This window comes from Ovis aries, chromosome 25 (genome assembly GCF_016772045.2).
Source record: "Ovis aries strain OAR_USU_Benz2616 breed Rambouillet chromosome 25, ARS-UI_Ramb_v3.0, whole genome shotgun sequence".
NCBI classification, from domain to species: Eukaryota; Metazoa; Chordata; class Mammalia; order Artiodactyla; family Bovidae; genus Ovis; species Ovis aries.
In genome coordinates this window covers 20,725,113-20,750,162 of record NC_056078.1, presented here as the reverse complement: position 1 = coordinate 20,750,162, position 25,050 = coordinate 20,725,113, and positions in this window count along the sequence as shown.

Genomic DNA, 25,050 nt, shown 5'->3' with positions numbered 1-25,050 from the left:
TATCTCTTCATAACCGCTCCAGGGCCTACCGTCTTACTGGGGTTTCTCTGACATTGGACATAGGGTATCTCCTCACGGGCCCTGCAATGAAGCGCAGCCACTGCTCCTGACCATGGACATGGGATATCTTCTCACAGCTGCTGGCTCCAGCAACGCACAGCCACGGCTCCTGACCCTGGACCTGGGAATCTCCACACGGCTGCTTAAATTGAAGAAAGTAGGGAAAACGACTAGACCCTTCAGGTATGACCTAAATCAAATCCCTTACAATTATACAGCGAAAATGACAAATAGATTCAAGGGACTAGATCTGATAGACAGAATGCCTAATGAACTATGGACAGAGATTCATGGAATTGTACAGGAGACAGGGATCAAGACCGTCCAAAAGAAAAAGAAATGCAAAAAAATGAAATGGCTGAATGAGGAGGTGTTACAAATAGTTGTGAAGAGGAGAAGCAAAAAGCAAAGGAGAAAAGGAAAGGTATACCCATTTGAATGCAGACTTTCAAAGAATAACAAGGGGAGATAAGAAAGCCTTCCTCAGTGATCAGTGCAAAGAAATAGAGGGAAACAATAGAATGGAAAAGACTAGAGATCTCTTCAAGAAAATTAGAGCTATCAAGGGAATATTTCATGCAAAGATGGGCACAATAAAGGACAGAAATTGTATGGACCTAACAGAAGCAGAAGATATTGACAAGAGGTGGCAAGAATACACAGAAGAACTATATAAAAAAGATCTTCATGACCCAGATAATCACGATGGTGTGATCACTCACCTAGAGCCAGAAATTCTGGATTGTGAAGTCAAGTGGGCCTTAGGAAGCATCGCTAGGAACAAAGCTAGTGGAGGTGATAGAATTCCAGTTGAGCTCTTTCAAATCCTAAAAGATGATGCCATGGAAGTGCTGCACTCAATATAGCAGCAAATTTGGAAAACTCAGCAGGGGCCACAGGGCTGGAAAAGGTCAGTTTTCATTCTAATCCCAAAGAAAGGCAATGCCAAAGAGTGCAATGCACAATTACACTCATTTTACACACTAATAAAGTAAGACTAAAAAATTTCCAAGCCAAGCTTCAACAGTATGTGAACCGTGACTTCCAGATGCTCCAGCTAGATTTAGAAAAGGCAGAGGAACCAGAGATCAAATTTTCAACATCTGTTGGATCATCAAAAAAAACAAGAGAGCTACAGAAAAACATATATTTCTGCTTTATTGACTATGCCAAAACCTTTGACTGTGTGGATCACTACAAAGTGTGGAAAATCCTGAAAGAGATGGGAATACCAGATGCCCTGACCTACCTATTGAGAAATCTGTATACAGGTCAGGAAGCAACAATTAGAACTGGATATGGAACAACAGACTATTTCAAAATCAGAAAAGGAATACATTAAGGCTGTATATTGCCACCCTGCTTATTTAACTTATATGCAGAGTACATCATGATAAATGCTGGGCTGGAGGAAGCATAAGCTGGATTCAAGATTTCTGGGAGAAATATCAATAACCTCAGATATGTAGATGACACCACCTTATGGCAGAAAGTAAAGAAGAACTGAAGTGCCTCTGGATGAAAGTGAAAAAAGAGAGTGAAAAAGTTGGCTTAAAGATCAAAATTCAGAAAACTAAGATCATTGCATCTGGTATCATCACTTCATGGAGAATAGATGGGAAAACAGTGGCAGACTTTATTTTGGGGGGCTCTAAAATTGTTGCAGATGGTGACTGCAGCCATGAAATTAAAAGAGACTTACTCTGTCACAAAGGTCCCTTTAGCCAAGTCTATTGTTTTTCCAATAGTCATATATGGATGTGAGAATTGGACTGTAAAGATAGCTGAGCACCAAAGAACTGATGCTTTTGAACAGTGGTGTTGGAGAAGTCTCTTGAGAGTTCCTTGGACTACAAGGATATCCAACCAGTCTACCCTAAAGGAGATCAGTCCCGAATATTCATTGTAAGGACTGATGTTGTAGCTGAAACTCCAATACTTTGGCCAACTAATGTGAAGAATTGACTCATTTGAAAAGACCCTGACGCTGGGAAAGATTGAAGTTGAGAGGAGAAGGGGATGACAGGATGAGATGGTTGGATGGCATCACAGATTTAATGGACATGAGTTTGAGTAAACTCCAGGAGTTGGTGATGGACAGGGAGGCCTGGCGTGCTGCGTCTATAGGGCTGCAGAGAGTCGGACACGACTGAGTGACTGAACTGACTGCCTGCTGTAATTCCATCACCTCCACTGGTTTTCCTCATAGTAATGCCTCCTGAGGGCCACTTGACTTCACACTCCAGGATGTCTGGCACTAGGTGAGTTTCCATACTATTGTGCTTACTGGGGACATTAAGACCTTTTATTTATAGTTCTGTGTATTTTTGCCACATCTTCTTTTATCTCTTCTGTTTCTATTAGGTCCTTTTTTGTTTTTGTCCTTTATCATGCCCATATTTGAATGAAAAGTTCCTTTGATAGATTATTTTAAAGTGATCTCTAATCTTTCCCATTCTTTTATTTCCCTTATTTCTTTGCATTGTTCATTGAAGATGGTCTCCTTATCTCTTCTTGCTATTCTATGGAACTCTGCAATCAGTGGGGTATAGCTTTCACTTTAATGCCTTGCCTTTTGCTTCTTTTCTCAGCTATTGAAAAGCCTCCTCAAACAACTAGTTTGCCTTTTTTATTTCTTTTTCTTTGGGATGGTTTTGGTCACTATTTCCTGTATAATGTTACAAACCTTCATCCACAGTTCTTCAGGCAATCTACCATATCCAGAGATTCCCTGATAGCTCAGTTGGTAAAGAATCTACTGCAATGAAGGAGACCCCAGTTCAATTCCTGGGTTGAATCTATTCATTACCTCCACTGTATAATATAAGGAATTTTATTTAACTCATACCTGAATGGCCTCATGGTTTTCCCTTTGTCTTTGTTATTTTGCCATTCAGTCTTGTCAAACTATTCTGTGACCCACATTGACTATAGTTCACCAGGCTCCTTTGTCATGGAATTTCCCACACAAGGATATGGGAGTGAGTTATCATTTCCTTCTCCAGGGAATCTTCCCAAGCCAGGAATCAAACCTGTGTCTCCTGCATTGGTAGGTGAATTTTTTTTTTTTTACCAATGAGCCCCCAGGGAAGCCCAAAATGGCATTAAGAATGATATTATAGATAGAATATATAGGTAATTTTTCATAATGTCTTCTAGTGGCTTTGTAGCTATATAAAAAGACATAGAATACATAAACCAACAATAAACTGTAACAAATTTTTGTTTGTTTTTATTTCTTGATTAATAGTTGCTTAATGGAAATCTCTTGTTCATTTGTAAAACTAGTAAGTTTGTCTTTTACACCAGTCATTCATGAGCTGTAATTTGAATTTTATAGTTTAAAGTACAAAGAAACTAAATCTTATATTTTAGAAATAATCCAGAAAGGACAATGCAGGATTAAAAAATTGTGTTATCTTGTAAATGGACAATATTGAATCTAAATTCAGTCATTATGCCACAATGACAGGGACAATATGCAATCTTTTAATTCATTTAAAAAATCCATTCGTGCTAATATTCTTTCATATATTCAAAAGCTAGCCAAGACTGAAACTGAAAGAGAATTCTTGACTATTCCTGCTCAATTCAACACTTTAATCATCTCTTTGCTGTTTCTTTATTTCTTTTCCATAAAATTTTTATAGATAATAGCCAGTCTTTAATAAAAGAGGACAATTGTCCACTAATAGTTTGTATCAAGAATTTCACCTGATTTCATGTCAAATAATAATAGAAAGCAAGAACTATCTTTCCTAAATGTGTTCCTCTACCAGGTGTGGTAAGGATATGAATAATGATTACTGGTCCCTGCTGTGTCTTGCTTAGTTTGCTAATTAGCACTCTCAGCTGTTATCTTTGTAAATGAAGGATCCTAGTGAGTCATTTAAAGACACAATAAATGGATGAAATAGCTTGTATGTAGTTTTGTTGAAAAGCTCATTTATAGGGGAATGCATATTAGGTGGGAAGTAAAGTTGATGAGGACAACTTACCTAAACATGATCTAGTTTTGTTTGCATCCAGTATTTTCAGTCAAATCTTGGAGCCTGCTATTTGGACTGTTTGTGCTCTTCCTTGCTTGCTTAGTCACTCAGTCATATAATGCTCAAAATTCTCCAAGCCAAGCTTCGACAGTACCTGAACTATGAATTTCCAGATGTACAAACCGGTTTTAGAAAAAGCAGAGGAACCAGAGGTCAAATTGCCAACATCCACTGGATCATCGGAAAAGCAAGACAGTTCCAGAAAAACATCTACTTCTGCTTTATTGACTATGCTAAAGACTTTGACTGTGTGAATCACAACAATCTGTGGATAATTCTTAAAGAGATGGGAATATCAGACCCGCAGACCTGCCTCCTGAGAAATCTGTATGCAGGTCAGGAAGCAATAGTTAGAACTGGACATGGAACAACAGACTGGTTCCAAATTGGGAAAGGAGTACATCAAGGCTTTATATTGTCACTAAGATCATGGCATCTGGTCCCATCAGTCAGTTAGTCAGTTCTGTGCTCAGCTTTCTTTATAGTGCAAATCTCACATCCATATGTCAGGTGAGTGTATACCCCTTGGTTCTGTCTCATCACAACAAAGATTTGGAGTGACATTAAAGCCTTGGCATGTCACAGCTCTTGGGTCTTGGACAAACCATTTTACAGCTCTTAGACAAATCAGTGTTACAGTTCTATTTTATTTAGAAGGTAGAAGGAGAATCCATCCTTGAAGCATGAGGGCATGCCAGCCCAAAAACGCGAAGAGAAGAGAGCGGGGAGTGCACCAGCATGCAGGAGAGAGAGAGAGGGAGCCCTTCAGCTCCTCTTTTTATATGTTTCTCCCTCCCCCTGGGCCTGCCCTATGCAAATTGGGCTAGCCAGGAGTGCTGTTTGTTCTACCTGAGGTCCTCACTCAGGTCCTCGGACCTTCCTTTGTCCTTCCTTTGTTCTATTTCCATGGGCTTTTCCCTTCCTTGTCTTTTCAGTTCAGTTCAGTCGCTCAGTCATGTCTGACTCTTTCAACCCCAGAATCACAGCATGCGAGGCCTCCCTGTCCATCACCAACTCCCGAAGTTCACTCAGACTCATACCCATCGAGTCAGTGATGCCATCCAGCCATCTCATCCTCGGCCGTCCCCTTCTCCTCCTGCTCCCAATCCCTCCCAGCATCAGAGTCTTTTCCAATGAGTCAACACTTCTCATGAGGTGGCCAAAGTACTGAAGTTTCAGCTTTAGCATCATTCCTTCCAAAGAAATCCCACGGCTGATCTCCTTCAGAATGGACTGGTTGGATCTCCTTGCAGTCCAAGGGACTCTCAAGAGTCTTCTCCAACACCACAGTTCAAAAGCATCAATTCTTCTGTGCTCAGCCTTCTTTACAGTCCAACTCTCACATCCTTACATGACCACTGGAAAAACCATAGCCTTGACTAGACGGACCTTTATTGGCAAAGTAATGTCTCTGCTTTTGAATATGCTATCTAGGTTGGTCATAACTTTTCTTCCAAGGAGTAAGCGTCTTTTAATCTCATGGCTGCAATCGCCATCTGCAGTGATTTTGGAGCCCAGAAAAATGAAGTCTGACACTGTTTCCACTGTTTCCCCATCTATTTCCCATGAAGTGATGGGGCCAGATGCCATGATCTTCGTTTTCTGAATGCTGAGCTTTAGGCCAACTTTTTCACTCTCCACTTTCACTTTCATCAAGACGCTTTTTAGTTCCTCTTCACTTTCTGCCATAAGGGTGGTGCCATCTGCATATCTGAGGTTATTGATATTTCTCCCGGCAATCTTGATTCCAGCTTGTGTTTCTTCCAGTCCAGCGTTTCTCATGATGCACTCTGCATAGAAGTTTATTTAAGCAGGGTGACAATATACAGCCTGACATACTCCTTTTCCTATTTGGAACCAGTCTGTTGTTCCTTGTCCAGTTCTAATTGCTGCTTCCTGACCTGCATACGGATTTCTCAAGAGGCAGGTCAGGACGTCTGGTATTCCCATCTCTTTCAGAATTTTCCACAGTTTATTGTGATCCACACAGTCAAAGGCTCCTTATCTTTTAGCCACCACCATTTTGGACTCCTGTTTCCTATTCTAACTACCTAACAAATACATGACCACTGGAAAAACCATAGCCTTGACTAGACAGACATTTGTTGACAAAGTAATGTCTCTGCTTTTTAATATGCTGTCTAGATTGGTCAAAAACTTTCCTTCCAAGAAGAAAGCGTCTTTTAATTTCATGGCTGCAATCACAATCTGCAGTGATTTTGGAGCCCCCCAAAATAAAGTCAGCCACTGTTTCCATTGTTCCCTCTCTATTTGCCATGAAGAGATGGGACCAGATGCCCTGATCTTAGTTTTCTCAATGTTAAGCATTAAGCCAAAATTTTCACTCTCCCTTTTCACTTTCATCAAGAGGATCTTTAGTTCTTCTTCACTTTCTGACATAAGGGTGGTGTCATCTGCATATCTGAGGTTATTGATATTTCTCCCATCAATCGTGATTTCAGGTTTTGCTTCCTCCAGCCCAGCGTTTCTCATGATGTACTCTGCATAAAAGTTAAATAAGCAGGGTGACAGTATATAGCCGTGATGTACTCCTTTTTCTGTTTGGAACCAGTCTGTTGTTCTATGTCCAGTTCTAACTGTTGCTTCCTGACCTGCATACAGGTTTCTCAAGATGCAGGTCAGGTGGTCTGGTATTCCCATCTCTTTTAGAATTTTCCACAGTTTACTGTGATCCACACAGTCAAAGGCTTTGTCATAGTCAATAAAACAGAAATACATGTTTTTTTCTGGAACTCTCTTGCATTTCCGATGATCCAGCAGATGTTGGCAATTTGATCTCTGGTTCCTCTGCCTTTTCTAAAACCAACTTGAGCATGTACTTCATGGTTCACATATTGCTGAAGCCTTGCTTGGAGAATTTTAAGTATCACTTTACTAGGTGTGAGATGAGTGCAATTGTGTGGTAGTTTGAGCATTCTTCGGCATTGCCTTTCTCTGGTTACATCACTTCATGGCAAATATGGGAAAGAATGGAAATAGTGACAGATTTTATTTTGGGGGGACTCCAAAATCACTGCAGGTGGTGATTGCAGCCATGAAATTTAAAGACGCTTACTCCTTGGAAGAAAAGTTATGACCAACCTAGACAGCATATTAAAAAGCAGAGACTTTGGTTTGCCAAAAAAGGTCTGTGTAGTCAAAGTTATGTTTTTTCCAGTAGTCATATATAGATGTGAGAATTGGACTATAAAGAAATCTGAGCACCGAAGAATTGATGCTTTTGAATTGTGGTGTTGGAGAAGACTCTTGAGAGTGCCTTGGACAAGGGAGACAAGGAGATACAACCAGTCCATCCTAAAGGAAATCAATCCTGAATACTCATTGGAAGGACTGATGCTGAAGCTGAGAGTCCAATACTTTGCACCTGAAATGAAGAACTTATTCATTGGAGCAGACCCTGATGCTGAGAAAGATTGAGGGCAGAGGAGAAGGGTAGAACAGAGGATCAGATGTTTAGATGGCATCACCAACATCACCAACTCAGTGGACATGAGTTTGAGGAAACTCTGGGAGTTAGTGATGGACAGGGATGCCTAGTATGGTGCAGTCCATGGGGTCACAAAGAGTCAGACACAACTGAGTGACTGAACTGAACTGATAGTATTTTTTCAAATTTATTTATTTTATAATTAAAAGATAAATGCTTTACAGAATTTTTTTTTTCTGCCAAACCTCAACATGAATCAGCCATAGGTGTACAAATATCTTCTCTCTCTTGAGCCTCCCTCCCATCTCCCTCCCCACTCCAACCCTCTAGTTTGATAGAGAGCCCCTGTTTGAGTTTCCTAAGACATATAGCAAATTCCCATTGGCTATCTCTTTTATATATAGTAATATAAGTTTCCATGTTTCTCTCTCCATACATCTCACCCGCCCTCCCCTCTGCCCATGTCCATAAGTCTGTTCTCTATGCCTTTTTCTTCACTGCTGCCCTGCATATAAATTCTTTGGTACCATCTTACTAGATTCTGTATATATGAGTTAGTATACAATTCTTATCCTTCTCTTTCTGACTTTCTTCACTCTGAATAAGAGGCTCTAAAGAGATTCATCCACCTCATTAGAACTAACTCAAATTAATTCCTTTTTATGGTTGAGTAATATTCTGTTGGGAATATGTACCGCAACTGCTTTATCCATTCATCTGTTGATAGACATCTAGGCTGCTTCCATGTTCTAGCTATTGTAAATAGTGCTGCAGTGAACAATGGGATACATATGTCTCTTTCAATTTTGGTTTCTTCAGGGTATATGCCTGGGAGTGGGATTACTGCATTATTAGTGGTCTTTTTTCTTAGTTTTTTAAGGAATCTTCATATCATCTTCCACAATTTCTTTATCAATTTACAGTCCCACTTTGACAAAATTCAGCACCTATTTATGATTAAAACTCTTCAAAAAACGGGCATAGAAGGAACCTACCTCAACATAGTAAAGGCCGTATATGATAAGCCCACAGTAGACATTATTTTCAGTGGTGAAAAGCTGAAAGCATTCACCCTAAGATCAGGAACAAGCTAAGGGTGTCCACTTTTACCACTATTATTCAACATAGTTTTGGAAGTCCTAGCTACAGCAATCAGAGAAGAAAAAGAAATAAAAAATAATACAGATTGGAAAAGAAGAAGTAAAACTCTCACTGTTTGCAGATTACATGATACTGTACATAGAAAACCCTAAAGATACCATCAGAAAATTGCTAGAGCTAATCAGTGAATTTAGCAAAATTGCAGGATACAAAATCAATACACAAAAATCATTTGTATTCCTGTATACTAACAATAAAATATCAGAAAGAGAAATTAAGGAATCAACCCCATTCACCATTGCAACAAAAAGAATGAAGTATCTAGAAATAAAATTATTGAAGGAGACAAAAAAAAACTATATACATAAAATTACGACACTGATGAAAGAAATTAAAGATGACATAAACAGATGGAGAGATTGTCTATGTTCCTGGGTAGGAAGAATAAATATTGTGAACATGACTATACTAACAAGTGCAATCTACAGATTTAATGTGATTGCTATCAAATTACCAATGGCATTTTTCACAGAATTGGAACAAAAAATATTAATAATATTTTTTATATTTCTGGATTTTGTGCAAATACTGCAAGGTTTTCACAATGGAATTAAGGATGGAAGATAATACACTTCAAAGCTAAAATTGTACCAACAATGTTAGACATTAAGACTTTATTCAAGACTATTACAATAGGGGAGAAAGTCCAGATTTAAGTCTGAGCTTAACTCTAGTGAAGCAGGTAGTGCTGGGGTTTTATGCACTGGTGTGAGCAAGTGGAATAGTACTGGAGAGTATTAGGCCATATGGATATGATAATCAGCTTTGTCTTTATGACAGAAAGTAGTTTTTCAACTTTGATTAAGGTACCCATCAAAGCTTGGCTCCTAGACTTTCACAGAACTAGGATATTGGGATGATGTCACCTTTGATAGTTACATTTCAAAGGCATGGCTTCTAGATTTTGGAAAAAAGTTTGCAAAACTGGTAAAAGGCTGTAAAGAGAAATGTATGTATATATTAAAAAAGCAAAGAAAAAACTTACCATTACAAATTTTCTAAGATAAATGCTTTAAGTAAAGAGGGATGAGGAACCTAGAGTCAGGAAGAAGCCTGTTTAAAATGTAGTCAAGTTAAGGAAAAAAAATAAGGTCTTCTGAGTCATGGTACTGAGGTACACTAGGAACTTCAACTTTATTTTCAACATTTAATTTAAAATGTAGCTTAACAAATAGGAAAATGTTTTAATTTGTTAAAGTTTGAGATGTTGATTGTATTATTCATTTCAGATGAGTTCAGTTCAGTCACACAGTCCTGTCCAATTCTTTGTGACCCCATGGACTGCAGCATTCCAGGCTTTCCTGTCCATCATCAACTCCCAGAGCTTGCTCAAATTCATGTCCATCAAGTCAGTGATGCCATCCAACCATCTCATCCTCTGTTGTCCCCTTCTCCTCCTGCCTCCAATCTTTTCCAGCATCATGGTCTTTTCAAATGAGTCAGTTTTTCACATCAAGTGGCCAGTGTATTCAAGTTTCTGCTTCAGCTTCAGCATGAGTCCTTCCAGTGAATATTCAGGATGGATTTCCTTTAGGATGGACTGGATGGATCTCTTTGCTGTCCAAGGGACTTTCAAGAGTCTTCTCCAACACCACAGTTTAAAAGCATCAATTCTTCAGTGCTCAGCTTTCTTTATAGTCCAATTCTCACATCCATACATGACTATTGGAAAAACCGTAGCTTTGACTAGATGGACTTTGTTGCCAAAGTAATGTCTCTGCTTTTTAATATGCTGTCTAGGTTGGTCATAGCTTTTCTTCCAAGGAGCAAGCATCTTTTAATTTCATGGCTGCAGTCAATATCTGCAGTGATTTTGGAGTCCAAAACCTTAATCTCTCACTGTTTCCATTGTTTCCCCATCTATTTGCCATGAAGTGATGGGACCAGATGCCATGATCTTAGTTTTCTGAATGCTGAGTTTTAAGCCAACGATTTCACTCTACTCTTTCACTTTCATAAGCGGCTCTTTAATTCTTCTTCACTTTCTGCCATAAGGGTGGTGTCATCCACATTTCTCAGGTTATTGTCATTTGTCCCAGCAATCTTGGTTCTAGCTTGTGCTTCATCCAGCCCAACATTTCTCATGATGTACTCTGCACATAAGTTAAATAAGCAAGGTGACAATATACAACCTTGACATACTCCTTTCTCTATTTGGATTCAGTCTGTTTTCTGTGTCCAGTCCTAACTGTTGCTTCTTGACCTGCATACAGATTTTTCAGGAGGCAGGTAAGGTGGTCTGGTATTCCTGTCTGTTAAAGAATTTTCCACAATTTGTTGTGATCCACACAGTCAAAGGCTTTTTCATAGTCAATTAAGCATAAGTAGATGTTTTTCTGGAACTCTCTAGCTTTTTCAATAATCCAGCAGATGTTGGAAACTTGATCTCTGGTTCCCTTGCCTTTTCTAAATTCAGCTTGGAGATCTGGAATTTCATGCCTCATGTAGTGTTGAAGCCTGACTTGAAAATTTTTGAGCATTGCTTTACTAACATGTTGGACTTCCCTTGTGGCTCAGCTAGTAAAAAGAATCTGCCTGCAATGCGGGAGACCTTGGTTTGATCCCTGGATTGGGAAGATCCCTTGGAGACGGGAATGACTACCTACTCCAGTATTCTTGCCTGGAGAATTCCACGGACTCTACAGTCCATGAGGTCCCAGAGAGTCTGACATGACTGAGTGACTTTCAGTTTCACTTACTAGCATGTGAGATGAGGGCAATTGTTCAGTAGTTTGGACATTAGCATTGCCTTTCTTTGGGATTGGAATGAAAACTGACCTTTTCCAGTCCTGAGGGCACTGCTGTGCTTTCCAAATTTGCTGGCATATTGAGTGCAACACTTTCACAGCATCATCTTTGAGGATTTGAGATAGTTCAACTGAAATTCCTCACCTCCACTAGCTTTGTTCATAGTGATGCTTCCTAAGGCCCATTATTCATTTATGATCATTTTAATATTGATTATTATATATGTTTGTGATAGTACAAAATATTTAATGCTATAATTCCCAGTCAGCTATTAAAAAGAATGAAATTCTTTATTCGCAGCAATGTGGATCAACTTAAAGAATATTATGCTTACTGAAATGTCAGAGAAAGGCAAATACTGTATTCTATCACTTACATGTGGAATCTAAAAAATAATATAAACAAATATATAGGCAGAATAGAAACAGGGTCACAGATTTAGAAAACAAACTAGTGGTTACCTAAGGGAAGAGAAAGGGAAAAGGGTAAACTCGTTGTATGTGAGTAAGAGATATAGACTACTATGCACAAAATAGATAAGCAACAGTGATATATTATATATCATGGGAAGTTAACCACTATCTTGTAATATTTTAATGGAATATAATTTGCAAAAGTACTAAATCACAATGTTATATATCTGAAACTAGTATAATAGTATAGATCAATTATGCATCAATGAAAAAAATCATGTTCAAACTATAAAATAAAATTGCAATTTCCATTGTAATTGTAAGCTTTAATAAAATTGGCTTACCCTGTTCTGATAAAATTTTATAGTTATAAACAAATCTATATATAAATTCATAGTGTGTTAATATTGGTCACAATATCTGGGGAGATTTATTTGGCTATTTGATATTCAGAAATAATAATGTTAAAGGCAGCTATCATGTTTAAGTACTTTCTATGAAAGCTTCTACAGTACCTTACCATCATTTTCTCATTTAATCATTATGATAAATATCTCAGATTTACATATGAGACAATTTAAAGTCTTGTCCAATAATACAAAGATAATACAAAGAATTATCTAACTCATCTTTAGTGCTTTTGATGACAGAGTTCTCTGTCTACATAATCTACCTTTCTCCTCTTTGTAAAAATTGACTTCTCCATTAAGCATCTTAAACATATATTTCAGCCCAGTTGATGACAAACGCATCTAAATTCTACTCAATAAAATTATGAAGTCATGCTTTTTAATCTTGAGTGTGTTATCTTTCTCAAAGAATAGGCTGATGTTTACAACTTTAGAAAGAATTAAATTCTACTTTTTGCTTAACCCTCTAAAAATAACTCATTGCATACTCTAAGAAAATTTGAGTATAAATTGAAAATGACACTTGAGTCTCACTGCTTTATTAGAGGAGTAGCTCTTATGTTATTTGATATACATGAAAACCAGAAATCTTAAATTCAAAACACCCTAACATTTAGGTCATTTCAGGAAGGCATGCAGGATGGAGGGACAGTTAGCATATGATCCAGACAATCTAACCTTTTTATGATAATACTGTGAACATAAGCCAGGTAAGACTCACAGCTGCTGTCAATATTCCTTTCTTTTAGTGACAGAGCATCAACAATTACATTTAAAACTCTTTCAGAGACAAGCATTCTTTCCTTGAACTAAAACAAAAGGCTTGGCTCTGAAATTTGCCGAATGGCAATTATTTGTTTTCTTGTTTGCTGATATAAGTAACTGAAAAGGTATGTATATAAAAACACTGAGTGTCTTCTTAGAGATTATTAGGTATTGCAAAATGCTTGAGAGTTTGTTTGATGAAACAATATTCTGCAATGTAACTATTTTAGAGTCACTAATGACTGACTGAAGATGATAAGCAGTTTATGCTGGCACGCAACGATCAGCAATGTGGTATTTATGTCTGAACAAATATATTATATACCCTCGGAAATGAAAAGACAGATGGGAGCAGACTACATGAGTGCTGGAGAATTTGTTTCATGAAAACAAGAAAAATATGGTTTGTGAAATGGGGGTAAGAATACATTTGATTAGCAGTTAGAAATCACGATTCTACACTAGGCTCAGCTACCACTACTAACTCTTGAATGTACAATGTCCTGATTCAGAAGTTAGACTTGCGTGATGATAAACATTTTGGTGGTCCTGAGTCTTAGTACCTGTTCTGCCATTTACCTTTAAGTTTCAGTAACTATATATTTTAAATAGTAAAACAGTAGTCATTTTCTTGTAACATAGCTTTGAGAATTAAATGATATGATATCTTGAAAGTACCAAGCACAGTGCCTTGCATACTGCTATCAATAACTTTTAGCTGTTAAAAGAGATGATAATCTTTGTCCCAGTATCTAATACTATTTTGTATGGTGTCAAAGATAAAAATGAGTTTTAATTTGGTTTATGATGTTGAACTTCTATTTAGTTAAAGCCCCAGCACAACACAGTTTATTCAACTTTCTGTGGGATGGATCATATATTCTCTTCAGGCAGTCTATCATGATTTATGTCAGAATGGAATAAAATGTATACCAAGTTGGAACTTAAAAATCCACTGAATATAATAATTTCACATAGCCCAATTTCAGACATTAAAGTCTCTGTCTTTGTTGGCACACTTTAGCCAATTTAGCTTTTCTAATTAAATTGTATTTCCTCCCTCACTGTTTATGAGGAGTTATTTCTGTAGTTTTCAGCAGTGGCAACTTTAACTAGAACAGTTAACTGGAATATTCAACTATCCTTTGATAGCCCCTTGAGTTTAGACAACTAATATATCTCATGGTGCTGCTGCTGCTGCTAAGTCGCTTCAGTTGTGTCTGACTCTGTGCGACCCCATACAGAGACCCAAATTCTTTACAATGAGAACTAATTAGTTGCTTTCTTATGAAATATTGGTAAGGGGAGTAGTAAAAAGAAGAAAATGAAACAAAATATGATAACCTATCAATTTTCTTATAAATATTTAGAGTAAATTATCTTGATGACAAATGGAGTAATTATGAAAAGGAAGTTTAGACTTGATTCTTAACCACTGAAAGATTTTCTCAGAAGAATGACATAATCTAAGAAATTTACTTGTCATAATCAGGGCCTCTCTGCATGTTTCCATGGTTGAGAAAAGGCACAAAAATTATGCTTCATATTCTAAACATTTCTGTAAGAACCCCCATGTAAAAAAAGAAAAAAGAGAAGAAGATAACAAACATTATTCAGTACTTGCTGTCACTGAAAGTGAGTGATTAACTTAATTTCCAGTTTCCCTCACCTCCAGACTATCTTAATAAAGATTTGAGATTAAATAATTTAATTAATTTTAGGATTAAAAATAAAGCCATTTGCATAGAATTAGTAGAGTTATTTTAAGATCCATGTCATGAAAAAGATATTGCATTTCATTCTACTAATGAATAGATTTGTTAAGAATGTCTAATGTATATTCTTTTACAAAAATATTGAAATTTTTAAAAAATGTTAAAGCATTATGATAGTCAGCATTATAAATATTTCTTTATTTTGTATTGTTTTACATTTTTATTTTATATTGGAGTATAGCCGGTTAAGGAGAAGACAATGGCACCCCACTCCAGCACTCTTGCCTGGAAAATCCCATGGAACTGAGGAGTCTGGTGGGCTGCAGTCCATGGGGTCGCTAAGAGTTGGAGACGACTGAGCGACTTCACTTTCACTTTTCACTTTCATGCATTGGAGAAGGAAATGGCAATCCACTCCAGTGTTCTTGCCTGGAGAATCCCAGGGATGGGGGAGTCTGGTGGGCTGCCGTCTATGGGGTCGCACAGAGTCAGACACGACTGAAGCGAATTAGAAGTAGTAGTAGTAGTATAGCCAATTAAACGTGTTCCGATAGTGTCAGGCGAACAGCAAAGTGACTCAGTCATATACACATACATGTATCTATTCTTCCCCAAACTTCCCTTCCAGCCAGGCTGCCACATAACATTTAGCAGGATTCCCTGTGCTTATTTTACACACAGTAGGTCAGCTGTTTTGTCATTTCATTAGCTCTGCTCATTCTCCTTCCCTCTTGAACAGTTAAATGCTGCTTGTAAAAATGATTCTACAGTTCAATTCAGTTGCTCAGAGGTGTCAGACCCTTTGCGACTCCATGGACTGCAGCACACCAGGCCTCCCTATACATCACCAACTCTCGGAGTTTACTCAAACTCGTGTCCATTGAATCAGTGATGCCATCCAACCATCTCATCCTCTGTCATCCCCTTCTCCTCCAGCCTTCAATCTTTCCCAGCATCATGGTCTTTTCCAGTGAGTCATTTCTTCACATCAGATGGCCAAAGTATTGGAGTTTCAGCTTTAGCATCAGTCTTTCCAATGAATATTCAGGACTGATTTCCTTTAGGATGGACTGGTTGGATCTTCTTGCAGTCCAAGGGACTCTTAAGAGTTTTCTCCAGCACCACAGTTCAAAGGCATCAATTCTCCAGCGCTCAGCTTTCTTTATAGTCCAGTTTTCACATCCATAGATGACTACTGGAGAAACTATAGCTTTGACTAGATAGACTTTTGTGGCAAAGTAATGTATCTGCTTTTTAATATGCTGTCTAGATTGGTCATAACTTTTCTTCAAGGAGCAAGTGTCTTTTAATTTCATGGCTTCAGTCACCATCTGCAGTGATTTTGGAGCCCCCCAAGATAAAGTCTCTCAGTGTTTCCACTGTTTCCCCATCTATTTGCCTGAAGTGATGGGACCAGATGCCATGATCTTAGTTTTCTGAATCCTGAGTTTTAAGCCAACGTTTTCATTCTCCTCTTTCACTTTCATCAAGAGGCTCTTTAATTCTTCTTCACTTTCTGCCATAATGATGGTGTCTTCTGTGTATCTGATGTACACAAGCATTTGTCCCTGGACTGAGAATCTTACAGGGAGAATGACCAAAAAGGAATGAAAGTATTTGTGATATACTTATGTCAATTTTTAGGGATTGTTACAATTTGTAACACACTGATTTCCATTTTACAAATTAATAGCATTTTGGATTTCCTCTATATTCTAAGTTAATACATTTTTGAATTTACACTTTGTTGAAATTTGAACTAGGTTGTACAAAATTCTATGGGGGTTAATGATGAATCAAGTCTTATATCCACCACAAAAGTCTTATACAGAGCAGTTCAGTCCCTCAAAATATTTCTCCATACTGCCCCTGTATAGCTGAAACAGTCTTCTGTCCGGTGTCCCAGAAAACTTTCTTTTCCATCTCTAAATTTTTGAATTGATCCAAGTTTTACATATAAAACTTCTATAAATATTCACATATAGACTTTTTTGTGTGAACATCTTCACTTATTTCTTTGTTTGTTTATTTGATGACTATGTAGGCTTGGGATTGCTGGGGCATAGAGCAAGTATATATTTAAATCTCTAAGAAAAGATCCAAATAGTTTCCAAATGGATTAGCACTTTTATTTCCAAGTAGAAATATATGAAAATCTAGGTATTCACAACTGCATAGGCATTTGATATTGTCTGGATAGGTATTGGTAGTATCTCGTTTTAATGTATGACTACTGATATTGAACATAGTTTTGCATGCTTCTTTGCTATTATTCACTGAGGTGTCTGTTAAGAGACTGCTGGCTTTTGATTGTGATTTTTAAATTTTTATTTAAATTTCAGATTTGTTATCATAAGTAAGATTTACAAATAATTACCCTTAGTTTATGTTGTTTTTTTCATGTTCCTTTTTATCAACAAGCACAAGCTTTATTTCCAAAATCCCACCTAACTAGCTTCTTTTTTTTATAGGCTTTTCTTTTATCTGTCACATACCAAAAACTTTTAATTTCTATAAAATTCAATTTCATTTTAATAGATATCTAAAAACTTTAGTGAACATATTAGCATATATATTTCTCCTATTTACTTTTAGAATTTGTTTAGCTACATTTTACACTTAAGTCTATCATTCATTCTGAGTTAATTTTTATTAATATTATGAGTGAGTGTCATTGTATTTGTGTGTTTACATTCAGCTGTTTCAGCTATTCCAGACTAATTTGTTGAAATAGTTACCTTTGATCTTAATCAAAACTCAGTTGACTTTGTGTCATTTTCTAAGCTCTGTGTTCCATTGTGCTGTATCTATACTTTCACCAATACCGTACTATCTTTGTTATAGTAGCTTTAGGGTTTTCTGTTTTCTTCTGTTATATTGATTTCTGCTCTTCATAATTTCAATCACTATTTGCTTTTAATTTAATTAGCCCTTTTTTTTTTAAAACTATCTTAAGGTACCATAACCAACTAGAATATATGGTAGAAAATACATTTGCAGTAAAAATAAATGCTATAAATTCTGTATAAAATAATACTAGTTCCAAACCTTCATGGAGAAATTTAAATAGTTCTATTGTATATATACAAAATAAAATTTCATAAATGGCCAAAACTTACTAAATTATGGCTGCATGTATCAACAGAAAACTGTTTTTTTAAAATACCACATTGAATAAAATTAAAATACTGGAGTACTTGGAAAAGCTGACAATCAGGAAACTGATGGCTAGGAGTTTGGAAGTTTACCAAGTCTAATAGAGGGCTGTTGATAAAAATGCAGAAGCTGCAACAGTATGTTTGAGTTAAAGATGCATGAATTTGCAGCCCCTTTCTCCCTTTGGTTGCTAGCCATGAAATAAACAGATTAGACATAGAAGAACAGCAGGAGAGAAAGATAATAGGTGGGTAGTGGAAAGTTGTCAGGGGCTTTTATTTTTTAATGAATGAAAACAGGAGAGAGAAATAGAATTCATTTATATAATAATATAACATTCACTATTACAAGACTATTTCTGTTTTTCAAAATGTTAGCATGTTATGCTTTTTCATTTTAGTTTCACAGATTCCCTGTGACACATTTTAAGCTGGTGCTGTTATATAATTTTGTATATGTCATTTGATCTGTTCCTTAGTTTAGGTAGTTACAGAGCTGCGACTAAAATCCAGGTCCAATTAACTTTTGGCATTGTGAGTTTTGCTTTTTTCCTTCACTTTAGCATGAAATTCAAAATTTCTCAACCTAAATCTGTCAAAATCTGACAAAATTGCATATCAACATTTCTCTTTTAAATACACATCATAGTGTATTTGGACTTTTAATTAGCAATGTGTTGTTTGAAAAACAAACAAAAGTTTTATCCAAGAAATTTTGAAAAGCCTCTTTCTCAATCTACCATTTGGCATTACTCCTAAAAGATTAAAACTTAACTGTTAGCAATCACATTTCCTCAAACTGTGATAATTTATTCCTCTAATTCCCACCATATGTTGGTTGTTTCTATTACTTATTTCTTCTCCTGCTTTCTGCAGAAGCTGAATGGCTAACTCTAAACGCAGATGTCCAGATACGCATTGGCACTCAGCATTCTCCTTTTATGGGATGGTACTTAAGTCTTAGTTTTGTTACAGAAAGTCTTTGGATGAAATAACCTCATTATTAGAGGACAGAAAGTTCATCAGTTTTTTTTTTTTTTTTAATTTTTTTTTTTACATTTAACATTTTTATTTATTTATTTTTGGCTGTTGTGGGTCTTCCTTGTCATGAGGGCTTTTCTCTAGTTGTGGAGAGCAATGGCTCCTTTCTAGTTGCGGTGCCCTGCCTCCTCATTCGGAGAAGGCAGTGGCACCCCACTCCAGTACTCTTGCCTGGAAAAATCCCATGGACGGAGGAGCCTGGCGGGCTGCAGTCATGCAGTCGCTAAGAGTCAGACACGACTGAGCGACTTCACTTTCACTTTTCACTTTCATGCATTGGAGAAGGAAATGGCAACCCACTCCGGTGTTCTTGCCTGGAGAATCCCAGGGATGGGGGAGTCTGGTGGGCTGCCGTCTGTGGGGTTGCACAGAGTCGGACATGACTGAAGCGACTTAGCAGCAGCAGCAGCAGCAGCCTCCTCATTGGGGTGGCTTTTCTTATTGCAGAGCACAGGCTCTAGGGAAGCCGGGCTTCAGCACTTGCGGCTCCTGCACTCTATTTTTTTTAGTTTTTTATTTTTTAAATTTTAAAATCTTTAATTCTTACATGCGTTCCCAAACATGAACCCCCCTCCCAGACCCAGCAATCCCACTTCTGGGCATACACACCGAGGAAACCAGAATTGAAAGAGACACATGTACCCCAATGTTCATCGCAGCACTGTTTATAATAGCCAGGACATGGAAACAACCTAGATGTCCATCAGCAGATGAATGGATAAGAAAGCTGTTGTACATATACACAATGGAGTATTACTCAGCCGTAAAAAAAAATTCATTTGAATCAGTTCTGATGAGATGGATGAAACTGGAGCCGATTATACAGAGTGAAGTAAGCCAGAAAGAAAAACACCAATACAGTATACTAACACATATATATGGAATTTAGGAAGATGGCAATGACGACCCTGTATGCAAGACAGGGAAAGAGACACAGATGTGTATAACGGACTTTTGGAATCAGTTTTTAATTACTCATTATGTTCTTTGTGTCTCATACTCTTTTCTTCAATAACTGAGGTCAACATTTTGTAAAAAATGAAACATAAATATTTTTCAAGTAAGACAGAAAAGGTACAAAAACAAAACAAAAATAGTTATTAAAATCCTAAGCACACAGCAGAATATTTTTCCCAAGGCATCTCTGTATATAAACAGATGAACACATGGATGGATGGATGGGTGAGACTGAGAGCTCTCCCTGCTCTTGTTTCCCTGAAGATCCCATTTTGTCCAGTAAATTCAATAGTATTCATTTTCTATGGGCCCCAAAATGTATATATTTCAGTTTAAAAAAAAATCTGTGTATTTTGCCAATTCTACAACCAATATCTCTAGTAATTCTCCACAGTGGTGAAAATTTCTTGTTAAACATCCAAAATCAAACCCTTATAATCCTTCATTCAAAACCCTAGAATGGCTTCCTGTCACATCTACAATAAAATGAGACTTCTCAGCAAGGCTTATCAAGTCCTACCTGAACTGTCCCTGAATTGTCTTTCTGAGAGCATCTTCAAGGACTTTCCCTCCAGCCCACTAGTTCTAGTTACATGGACCTGGGATAATCTTAGATAATTTCTTCTTAGGGGCTGGGCACTTGCTCTTTCCTCCAAAAAGAGTATTCTTCCATAGGTCTTAGCATGTATTATACTTCTGTATTTTTGATTTCTGCTAAAATATGACTGCAGGGAAGAATTTTAACTAAAATGTAAATAAATTAAAATTAAAAGTGGAGTTAAAATAGAGTTCTAATCCTTTATCAAAGGAGATGCTAGTTTCAAGGTCCTTCTGTGAATTAAAAATTGCAAAGTTTTTAATTATTAACTATTTAAATATTACTTTAGCAAGCAATATGTATTGATTTCAAGGGAAAATATAAAGGAATTACTACACATTACTTTATTTCCAATTCTCCTTCTTCCTATCTACTTCTTTAGGTTATATTACTATGCAAAGTTGAATTTTTATCATATTCTTTGTATGTTTAAATTTACAGATGTTAAAACAGTGTTTATATGTGAATGGATTTATCTTTTAAATCATGGCTTGTCTCTTTCTGAATTGTTTATTTTCATCTTTTATCAGATTGATGGATTCTGTTTGCTAACTTTTTGCCTTGTTTCTTATAAATGTCCTGATGGTTCTTTGTATAACCTTATTTAGAGTATATGCTTGACCATATTTACATCCTGCCTCTATACCAAATTAAGTCACCTGTGCAGAAAATTATCAGATTTTATGTTACTTCTGTCAAAAATATGTATTGTCAATCAACCATCTTCTGACTCTTGTTGCTTTGAAGAACTCTTGTTCTTTTTGAAGAACTAAGAAGACTAATTTTTCCCTTTACATTGCATTTAATTGTCTCTGTACTGATATTACTAATATTTGCCATATTTAGTTCTCATCTTTTAGAAACACAGACAGTACTTTGCAACTTACTTGCTGAAAAGACCATATGAATAGTTCTACCCAATGGGGGATGAGAGGAGGTGATAAATGACACTTCTAAGCCAAATTATATAAACAGCAGATTTTTCATATGCTTTCTTTGCTACCATAACAAGGAGCCACCAAGTCCAACTGGGGAAGCTGGATAGTAGATCAAAGCCCACACTGAACCTGTAATTTGAATCAGAAGACGTGTTTATATTTGACATTTTTTGATCTAGAAAATGGCAATATCATATATTTCAACTTAATGCAGTGAACATGTAGTATAAGTTACAAAAAACTCTTGGTTAGATTATTGCACTAATTTGGGGGTTAGTTCATTTTCACAGTTAAAGTATAAATACTGCTATCTTCTCTTTCTCCACTGAGATAAAATGTACCCTTTGATTTTTCAGAACCAAGTCTCTATTTTAGGAAAGTTACCTTCTGTTTCATATTTGAATATGCTTTCTTTCCATTTGAACTGTATTCTTCTTTTGAAATTTTATTATTTTAAAGAGAATGTATTTTGCCTATGTTCCATAACAATCACCTTCTATTTTTACATTATTTTTTATTTAATTTACTATGATTTAATTAGACTTAGCAATTATACTAGCAGTTAGTTTTAATTATTTTGTTTTGTTTATATTTTTAATTTAGCTCTTATTTATTTAATATTTTAATGTATATTTTTTTGCCTTTTATTTCTGTAAAAATATCTGCTTTTTATTATTTTAGTATATATATTTGGGGAAGCTATTTTTAACTTTTTTCTTTTTTAATAAATACCATCATATAATTCCATTGTAATTATAGTGAATGCTTTGTATATTAATATTTTGTGTTTCCATTAGTAATGCCTCTTATGATACATGATATTTCATAGTTATGTGTTTACATTCATTTCTTTTCTAAAAAAATCCTATGTCTCATGTTTCACTGGAGAAGTGGAGCAAAGAAGTGAGTAAGGGGGATTGTTATTGCTGTTGTTCAGTCACTCAGTCGTGCCCAACTCTTTGTGACCCCATGGATTGCAGTATGCCAGGCTTCCCTGTCGTTCACCATCTCCTGGACCTTGCGCAAACTCGTGTCCACTGAGTTGGTGATACCATTCAACCATTTCAGGCTCTGTCATCCCCTTCTCCTCCTGCTTTCAGTCTTTCCCAGCATCAGGGTCTTTTCCAATGAGTGAGCTCATTGCATCAGGGGCCCGAGTAGTAGAGGAATTACAAATGAGGCAATCAATTGTCTGAACTTAGTGTAATTGTTTTGAGCAATATCTCACCAGTTTTTTTTTTTTTCTTTATTTTGAACTGTGTCTTTACCAGATTTAAAGAACTGATCAAGAGAATCCCAGCAAAACACTTTAGGTAGCAATCTTTTTGTGCTTGAATCTTCTGCTCATTGCTTTCCTTGCCTCCTTCTTGCTTTCACTTCTGGCAAACTAGAAACTAGTTATTGTATTAAATATAATAGAAATTTATTGTTCACATGATTTCTCTGAAACCTCCACTACATGGGTCCTTTATGTCAAATCTAGAGCTCTGCAGGACATTTCCCATTACCCCCCAACATTGTCACTTAACCAAACTCCTTTGAAGTACCAAACTCTGATACCATCATTGTATTCAAATGATCATAGGGTTTATCTTTTAGGATAATAACATCTCATTTGGAAAAGATACATCTTACTTGATGTATGAGGCATCATCTCCACATATTTCTTTCTCTTGATCCAGAAGTCATAATATTTTGGTCCACTGTGACTTAGTGGGTAAAGAATTGCCTGCAATGCAAGAGATCCAGGAGATGTGGGCTTGATCCTTGAGTTGAGATGATCTCATGGAGGAAATGGCAAGCCACTCCCGTATTTTTGCCTGAAAAATCCCATGGACAGAGGAGCCCGTTGGGCTACAGTCCGTGGGCTTGCAAAGAGTTGGACATGATTGAGCACAAACACAATGATGATGACGATGATGAGCTATATAGTGTTTGGATTTGATTGTGTGGTAGTCTATTAGCCAATATTTCAATCAGGGTGAGAAACAAAATGCTTCTGTTCAACATCATATTCATAAAGATTATTGGTATGCAGTGTATTTTAGGGCTTGAAAACTTGAATGAATGACAATAGTTGAAATAAAAAAATAAGTATAGTATTTAGAAACAATAATGTAGGTAGTAATCTTACTTAAGACTATAACATTTCAGAAAAATAGCTTTGCATTTAGTATATATATATATATATATATATATATATATAATATGTTACTGTCAATTTAAGTTTATGGTTGATATTTACCATTCTTTTATAGACATATCAAGACCCAAAATAAACACAAAGCTTTAATTTCTTCTAAACATGAATATTTATTTCCTAAAATAAGCATATGATGGTAAACTGGACAGTGGACATTTTCAGTGAGGGCAAATCATCCTATTTAACACGAGATAGAAATATACCATTGCTTTCTTTCTTCACTTCTCTTTCTTTCCAGAATCACCACATGACTCATTACACATTTTCTTTTCTAGGTTGTAAATAAATATATTGCTCACTTTAAGAAGTTTGCAATACAATTTTTCCTGCTCCCTCTTAATTTTGTACATTAATAATTTTATGGTAAGAACTTGTGAATATATAAAAAAGACTTACTTCTTAAGGCTATTAATAGGCCATATAAAAAGAGATAATGTGTAGTATTTGCATTTACAAATAAACAGATATAGCTATCTATATTTTTAAGAAAAATGGCTTTTGAGGAAGTTTTGCCAAGATTATAAATAAATTTTAAAATCTACTCTCACTAGAAAGAAGGTAACATTGATAAATATTCTTTATAAGACTTATTTCTTCAGTTTGTAAATGTGTCTCCAAACTAATGAAGTAAAACACTATTCTCCATCATGCCAGAAGATCATTTTTTAAATCCTTCCAGGAACAAGAAAGGAACTTAAATGCATTACATTTAGTGGTAACTTATGACCTAAATCGTTACCAAAATTTAATGACTACATTGCTAAGCAATTATTGCTAAACAATTATTCAAAGAAGTTCAGGTCTCTTGAACAGCCACTGATTTTATGTGTAAACGCTTTCTATGAACATCAACATCATTGACAATGAACTTTTCAGGGAGAATTTGAAGTAAATGAATACACTGACAAACCTAAAACTAATGAGACTTCAGTGAAAATAATCTTTGGTGAAAATAATCTTTGGTTCCAATGTATGACTGTTTGATAAAAGTTTTGCTGTATTTAAGACTCAAGTTTATTTTGAAATCAGGATGGGTTAATTATCACAATGTTAGAATGATAATTAGGGTTAAGAAGAAACAGTGAAATTGAAAACTTGAAATAAAATGATGGATTTTAATAAAATTTCCAATACTAAATAATATTTTGAAAACTGGACCACTTTGCAGGTTAGAGAATTACTGGAAATAAGTGGAATAGGTTTAATTTTTTTTTAAGTTTTCTTGAAGTATTAGAAAGTTAAATAAACTTTAAATAAAACTAGTATTATAAAGCAAAACAATTGCATAGGTGATTAGAAGAATTACTATCTGAAAATACGTGAGATAAATAATCTTAAAATATATCACACAATAATTTAGGCAAAAAAACTGAATACAGACTTTTAAAA